The sequence below is a fragment of the Lissotriton helveticus genome, chromosome 2_2 (genome assembly GCF_964261635.1).
Source record: "Lissotriton helveticus chromosome 2_2, aLisHel1.1, whole genome shotgun sequence".
Lineage (NCBI taxonomy): Eukaryota > Metazoa > Chordata > Amphibia > Caudata > Salamandridae > Lissotriton > Lissotriton helveticus.
This window is the reverse complement of record NC_136060.1, coordinates 283879442-283888361: the sequence shown is the minus strand read 5'-3', so window position 1 is coordinate 283888361 and position 8920 is coordinate 283879442.

The following is an 8920-nucleotide window of genomic DNA, read 5'->3' as shown; positions in this document are numbered from 1 at the left end:
TTTTTAAATTTTAGCGGGAGTGTGATAGAGGTTAAAAACTGTCTTATAATACTGTTATAATACTGAGAGCGAAGATTAGCAGACATCAGTAACCTCCCTGCCAGGTCAATAGAGTGTTCCATGCGGGTGCCCTGGCATCCTAACCTGTTGTCCCATTTAAGGTTATGAATATCCAATTCATCGGTCTGGGTGTCAAGCAGCAGATTATATGTAGTGCCAATACGGTCATTCTTCTTGTAATAGCCTCAACTAATGGATTTGAGACTATACTCCATCGACTATTACACAAATAAACGCGGATTTGTAAAAACTTTAAAAATTCTGATCTAGGGAGCTGATATTTCTCAGTTAACATTGCATATGATATCAAAGCCCTATTAGCATATAAATCCTCAATACATAAGATCCCTTTAATCCGCCATCTGTGTATAGTCCTATCCCAGAATACAGATGGTAGCAACCCTGAAGCAGAAATAGGAGTGTAATAGGAAACCCTTTCAAATTGATACCGCTTTCATACAGCCTTCCAAACCTTATGGGCAGTATTTAACACCTTATACCTTGATTTTTTATAATAGCTGGGCTGCAGTATCGCAAATAAACAACTCTTAGCATCGCCGCCCAATAGCATCTGATAAATGGAGGGAGACTCTGCTATGCTAAGAACCTCTTCCCAAGTTAATATGATACGCATGTTTCACAAAATGCAGGCATAATAGTATAAGGTAAAATCCGGAACTGCCCAACCGCCCTTCTCACAAGGTAAAATCATATAATGCATTGCTCTGCAGGACTTCCCCTGCGCCCACAAAAACCTAGCACAGATAGATTGGAGTAATTGCAATTGTACATGGGTGATTTCTAGCGGGACTGATCTTAAAAAGTATAAAACCATGGGTAAGATTAACATTTTAAGAACATTGCAGCGCCCCACCAGTGAGAGATGCAGACAGTCACACCGATCTAGTTATTGTCGTACTGTACTTACAATATATCCCCAATTGACCTCCACTAGTGTTTTTAAGCTAGTCCTTAGTTTAACACCCAGGTTTGATACCTCGTTTGCAATTCTTTGATCATTATAAGAATCTTGAATCATACATAAAATTTGTGTCTTCTTGGACACATTAAGTTTGTAGCCGGAGACTGCTCCAAATTCGAGTGCCAAAAGTTCTATCTTAGGCATAGCCGCTACAGGGTTTGGTGTAACAACCGCAATATTGTCCTCATACTCGAACACCCAATATTGCTCTTGCCTGCAGATTACTGATTCGATCCTAGAGTTCTGCTCTAACATCATTAAAAAAGGATTGATATATACTGAAAACAGCAATGGGGAACATGGGCATCCCTGCCTTGTACCTCTTGTAGTATGTACCAAATCCGATTCTAAACCCATCATGCAGATTTGAGCAGTCGGACGATGATATAAAACATGAATAGCTTTGACAAAGCCTTGTCGAAAACCTGGACGTCGCAAAACTGCCCTCAAAAATTCCAATTTGACCCGATCGAACGCCTCTTTAGAATCTAATACAATCAGGCCAAATTTACTACCTTTAGAATTGGCTACATCCAGCAGAGTTATTACCCTGTTAATATGATTAACTCTGGTCCTCTTGAGTATAAACCCATGCTGCTGAATCAAAACTAAAGGGGTTATAACTTCCGCTAATTGGGTCGCTAACATTTTTGCATAGAATTTACCATCAAAATTTAACAGCGATATGGGACGGTAAGAACCTGGCAAGTCAGGTGTCTTATTTGTTTGTTAAATACAATTATGCTTGCCTCATCCTATGACGGGGGAGCTACGCCTCTCTGTGCTTGTTGAAAAGTAGACAACATATCTGCTTTCAGCTCTTAAAAAAAAAACCATTTTATATACATCCAGAGGAATTTTGTCGGGTCCTGCCGGTTTGCCTATAGCTAAGCTATTGATTGCCACCTCCAACTCCTCCATAGTTCTTGGTGTCTCCAACATAGCTATATCTTGGGCTATCAAGTTTTCGCCATTAAAACTTTACAACAGTATCTCACTTGCCTGCGTATCATAGCTATCTCCAGTGTATAGCCCTTTATAGAAATCGTGAAAAACTTTAAGAATCCCAACAGGGGTATCTACTGAATGGCCCAGAGAATTTGTTATGGCCGCTATTCTTTGAGCTGCTTCTCTTGATCAAAGCCTTTGAGCCTGACAGCGCCCAACTGCTTCCCCATACTCATAACTCTGTTCCTTATTCAGAGCATACTTTCTGGCTATTTCTTTACTCCAATGAAGATTTATTTTGGGCTTACAACATGCCACTTCTGTTTGCGGTAACCCGCATGAGGTTTTCTTCTTCTTTTATGGGCTTGGCATATAGTTCCTGAATTACAAGTTTCAGCTGCTTCCGCTTATGTAGCCCAAAGCTAAGGGTGTCCCCTCTGAACCCAGCTTTTAAAGCATCCCAGACAAAACCAGCCACAGTGGAGTTGTGATTTACAGATGGAAACCACTCCTTCATATGCCCAACATATGCTTCATCCAGTAAACGTTTTCTATCAAATGTAAATGATCTAGGCTTAATTCCTGCCTTAAGTGCCTGAATATTCAAAACCAAAGGTCCATGATCAGCTGTCATCCGGGGAAATACCTGTATGTCTGCATCACAGAGTGTTACACTTGACAGAAAGAAATAATCTAGCCTCACTAACTTCTGATGTGGGTGTGAATAAAATGTATACCCTGGGTCAGACCCCCGTAAAGCGGCACAGGCATCATCCAAACCATGACCCAAAAGCAGATGTTAGACTGCTTTCAAAACTTTAGGTTTCCTGCCGTTACACCTTTTTATATCTAGCTGCAAACCCTGGGGCTCAATATGTATATTAAAATCGCCACACAGGAATAATGGGGTTGGCCATGATGCAAATTCGACATTCAATCCGTCTAATACAGCTACCTCATCAAAGTTAGAGCCATATACTGAGGATATAGTGCATCTTAAGGTCCCAATAGTCCATTCAACAATAGCCGACCGCCCCTGTTTATCCCCCAGTGCTCTTCCCATCCCCTTTATCAAACTTTTTGCCAAAATTGCAACTCTACGCGTTGTTGTAGATTGCTGTGTACATGTCAATGTCGACAATCCTAATTCAGCCAGGAGCTTTCTTTTACCCCATGGAATATGGGTTTCCTGTATACAAACTTAGGGGCCGATTAGGATGGAGGATTTTCCGCCTCCTCCGGGCCGGCGGAAGCCACCTCCGGCCCGGAGGAGGCGGAAAATCCTCTGCGGAGTCACCAAAGACCCACCGCCAAATTAGGATGGCTGGTGGGTCTGGAATTCCGTCCGCCGCTTTTCCGCCGCGGTCGGCTTCCGACCGCGGCGGAAAAGCTATAACATGGCAGGCGGTGTCTATGAGACACCGTCCGCCATATTATGATGTTTGTGTAAAACTGCTTTTCCACGGTGGCTTTTCCGCCATGGAAAAGCATACGGACATTCACTTTGGGGGCCCGTTGCGGGCCCCCTGGGTGAATGGGGGGTGCACATGGGGGGTACCTATGGTACCCCCCTGCATTTGCGTGCACAAAGCAGCAGGCACCGTGCGGTGCCTGCCGCTTTGTGCATGTAAATGTAACACATGCTTTTTTAACATTGCGGCGGGTGCAGCTTGAAGCTGCACCCGCCGCAATGTTAAATATAGAGGATGTGACCGCCACCCTGGCGGTCACATCCTAATCAGCACGGAGGGAACGCCGCAGCCCCTGCGGACGTTCCCTCCTCCTCAAGGGTGGCGGACGGACGCAAGTCCGTCGGCCATCCTAATCGGCCCCTATATCTGGTTGCCTCGTCCCATGATTATTCAGCCCACATACATTAACAGAGCAGACCCGTAAACCTGGGTGTGCCTTCCTATCCCCCATCAAAAGTCGAAGTTTCTGACCAGTCTAAGACTGACTACATTAAGTGATTGTGTTTCTCATTTTCTATCTTTACACTATCATGGATTGGTTTATCATGTGCCCTCACCACCCCCATGAGCCTCTCACCCTTCCCCAATCCCCCAACCCAACCCAATCCCCATACCCTTGGCCACCCACCCAGGGCTTCAGCCGAAGCCCTGCCCCAACCCCACCCTTACCCAGAAAAGAGGCTTTGAGACCCAAGGTTTCTGAGATGGATCAAGCTCCTGCCCCCCGGATAACCCTGCTCCACAAACACTATGCATTGCTTTACTACTTCCCCCCTCTTTATTCCCCCCCATCAGGGTCAGATTTAAAGGAACAAAAAACAGACATACTAGACAGAATAGAGAAAGAGGAGAGAAAGGAAAAAAAGAACAAAAAAGAAAAGAAGGAAAAGAAAAAAGCTCCCAACAACAAACACTGTTCAACCTTGCATATTCTAACCCATTCCTATAGGCCCAGCCCCTTTCTTTTTTTTAAAGGGTTTGCAAATATTCTTTAACCGCAAGTTCTGCAGTAAAGAATCTGACTTGTTCCTTATAAATGATTTTCATTTTAGCCGGATTTAACAAGTAGGCTTGTGCCTCCTTGTTTTGAAATGGTCTATTGAGTTGGCGTAATTGCCATCTTTTCTCGACTGTCAGGGGGCAATAATCTATGCGCACAAAAAACTGTATCCCTCTCCCAGTTTTCTTTCGAACAGGGCGTGCCAAATCGTACACACTGCTTCTAGGGCCAAAACGTTTTTTTACTGATATAAGAATAGCTCTGGACCTAGGAGCGTTTTGTACCGGTCTCGTACGCTGCATGAAAGGAAATCTATATGCTCTCTGGATCTCTCTATTCCAATCCCTTGAGTGAGCCCTGGAAAAGCCTCAGAATAGAGTTCAATGATGGATTTCCGTGCATCTAACCCTACTGCCACTTCCGGAATATCCAACACACGAAGGTTGTTGCATCGAAGACGGTTTTCGAGGTCTGTCAGTTTCCAAAGGGTATCATCCATCGCCGTACGCAGTGTTTCTGTTTTTGCTTTTTGCACTGCTAATTCATCCTCCGTACTGAGTTCTGGAGTTTGCGGCAAGCGTTCTGAGTGCGCGGACATTCAATAAGCGTCTCCTCTCTGTGGGCATTATACTTTGATATATAACTGCTAACGAGATGCCCTCAGCCTTCTCCATGACCAATTGATTAGGCTGTATTGCTTTGGTCACCGCGGTGGTACCAGATTCAGCTAAAAAGAAATAGTACCATTGCAAAGGCTCAGTATTTTCGATAGTTTGGAGACCTGTGCATAATCCAACTTTCTTCTGCACCATTTTTGGACTGCACTCTGGAGTACCTAGTGAATCTGTTTCCATATCACCCAAATCCTTCAAATGTAAATAACTGAGCCCACTGAGGCCGCTAGCGGGGGAACCCCCCTTGTGTTTTAACTGCATAGATAGCTCGGATTCCTCTCGGGAGGTTTCTGAGGAATCGAAAAGCAAAAAAAAATGGTCTTCTGAATCGATCTCTTTTATTACATTCTGGCCACTAATATTGTCCTTGTCTCTCAAGATATCCTGGCTGGGGGATTTATGCTCCTGCTCACTCACTGTACAATTTTCCCCATATAGTTTTCAGTGGAGACTTCTATAGTGCCTTGCATCTTTGCCAAATCATCAGTATTAGTACCATTATCAGCCCCTGCTCTTCCCCATCATTTAAAATGCCAGAAATGTCTCTTGTTGAGTCATTCTTATTGGCGAGATCGTCTTGTGCCAGGATTTCCCCCCTCCTACCACTTTGCTCAGTTCCAGGACTCGTGTCTATTGAGGAGAAGAGCTTCCTCGTTTTTCCAGCAAAAATTAAAGACGTACTATCTTCTTACTAGTCACATCCACACAGATATTTTCCTCCTTCGCCGAGATCGGGTCACCTTTTTTTCCCACCTCGCGACTCTCCGGATCCAGCAGCCTCCATACGCATCCAGCTTTCAGCGGCATTACCACGGAGGACGCCAAACAACCAACCCCACCTCCGCCTTTCGAGCCAAGACCTCCGTGACCTCCTGACGTATGCGAACCCGGAACAGCGCTGCTCCAGCTCCAGCAGTTGAAGGAGAGCCACACGGGATGACGCCACAGTCAGATAGACACTGTAGATCATGCCGTTCCACCAGGTATATTTCGGATCAGGTTGTTACTCCACTGATTTCATTGATATGTTTACAAGAGCATTCCAGTCTTTGACGCAGGGTTTGGCATTACGAGCACAGTACACGTAGCAGAGCTCCGAGAGCTCGGGCTCACACGACTGTCAGCACGGTCACCATCTGGCCCTCTCTTTATTACACTTTAAATACACAGTATAGTGTCCAGATGTTGTAGTAGGTCCATTATGGAAAATATTAGCCACTGCTATATAAGTTCGTCCTGAAATAGATATTTGACTTCCATAAAAAAAAAATGTTGGTTTCCAATTTTCTTCCATTTCCTCTACAACGTTGTAGCATTAAAATGAGATATTTTCATTAGCGACAAACTACTTTAAGGACCTGGGCATACATATAACGCAGAACCCAGAAGAGTTGTATGATGAACATTTGAAACCACCACTAGAACGTCTGCGACGTGATGTAAAACACTGGGCAGCTCTGCCCCTGACACTACTGGGCAGGGCAACGCTGTACAGAATGATGGCGTTGCCAAGATTTCTCTATGCACTTGATAACACACCATATCCGGTACCGATGCGCTACTTTCAACAGGTGACGGCACTGATCTCCAACCTACTATGGGGTAACCGCCCTGCCCGGATTGCCCATGTTAAGCTGAAAAGAAGCTGGTATGAGGGCGGGATTGCACTGCCGAATTTGCAAATGTATTACTGGGCTGCACAACTTAAAACCATTACCCAATGGATCCATGCACCCCAAGATGATCCAGCTTATAGAGCTGAAAGAGCACAGATGGGCACAAACAGCTTACTGGTGGTGCTCTACCACAGGGGTTTGGTGAACAGGCTCATAGGACCCACACAACATTCCGCGAAAATATGGTACACAGCGCAGGCGAAATTGGGATGGAGGGGAGTAATTACTAAACTCACCCCGCTATGGGACTCCAAAGCACTGGGACAGTTGAGACGTAGTAAGGGCTTTACACAATGGGACACTATCGGAATATCTACGGTGGGCGACTTGTGGGACAAGGGGACAGTGGTCCCGTTTACGCAACTCCAGCTACAATATGACCTAGGACCAAACGAGACGTATAGATATGTGCAGGTCAGGCACGCCTTGTTAACAGCAATCCCGACAAACACCAATCCCCTGAGGCCTCCCCGTTGGAGGATCGACCACTCACAGATTACATGCAGCGCAGCGCCACATCCCTCACCTATTGGAAATTGATATACAACCTACCAGACCCTACACTGAAACTGCGAGAGAAATGGGCAGACGAAGTGGGTGATATGGATGACTCTGAGTGGAATGAGGCGCTGGAGTCCCCGAGAGAAGTGGGAATATCGGCGAAGTTCCGATTAGTACAGCTCAAAGTCCTCCATAGGATATATTACACCAGAACCACACTACACAAGCTGCAGCGAGCGCAGCATCCCTACTGCCTACGCGGGGGTGGGGAGGAGGGCACATTCCTACACACCATTTGGGCTTGCCCGTTTATCACAGACTGTTGGAAACAGATTATGCGCACCATTTCACAAACACTAAAGACCTGAATAGTACCTGAACCACGCAAATGTATCCTGAACATATGGGACCCGAATGATCTTTCTCGCCATGGTCAAACATGGGGTACATTGGGCATTATGGTTGCTAAGAGAGATGTTGCGCAGAAATGGGGTGCAGCGGATCTGCCCACGCTGGCACACTGGTGTAGAAATATGGATATTCTAATGGTTACGGAGCGCGCGGTATACAAGGCCAGGGCCAGCCCACGTAAATGGAATAAGTTCTGGGATCCATGGAATGTCTTTAGAGGGGGCCTGTGCGATCCACTGCCTGAGGATGATACTGACAGCTCTGACGAGGAGAACGATGAGGAATGATACAAGAGGACTAAGATAAATCGGTTAGAAGACAGGGGAGTAAAGCAAGCTGCAGGGGATAGTGATGTTGTGCTGTATGCAATGTATTCATTATGTCTAGGCCAGAGGAACTGTGTACTTGTACCATCAGGAAATGACTTATATTTAAAAGTACCAAAGTATGTATTTGTTTGAGGTTTTTGATGAAGCAACAAAAAAATTTAAAATAAATATAAAAAAAATAAAAAATTTAGATATTTTCTAAATTTTTCTATATGTAATGTATACAACATCTCTGATCTACAATGTGAATATTCCATGACCTTTTTTTTATATTTCAAAGACCTTTATTGAGTGTTACACATTATACACAGCACTAGGCATACAACCCGGAGGCCGGCCGCTCCAAATATTCCGTAAATTTAACAAGACTAATCTCGTAGAACACAGCCTTTCAGCCGACAACCCGGGGGTCCGGCGGCAAATTAGTACCTCCTGTGAAACCAAAACAAAAAAGTGAGGGGGGGGCGTTAGATAGAGACTGCCCTCTCACCGCTCCATGAGTGCACTATTGAAACCTGTACTGTGTGTGATCCCCATATCTAGCCCTCCTCCCCCTTAGCCCTAATCCCAATTAGGCCCTAACCCAACCAATAACGCAAAAGTAACACTATCCCACCCCTCCCTCCCTTGCACAACTGTCCCCACTTAGCTCCATAGTATATGTTACTTCCTACATCTGAATCTAGACTGCTCCGATGCCCTACAAGTGCCATAATGAGTCTAGCCCCCCAGTTACATCAGCTAGTATCGGTCCGTCAGTTAGGGACTATTCTGCCTCGGCAGGCTGCGCCCCATCGAGCACACCCCCCCTCCTCGACTACCCCCTCCCTCTCCGCAGTTTCACCCTCCGGACTCTGCAAGCGCGAC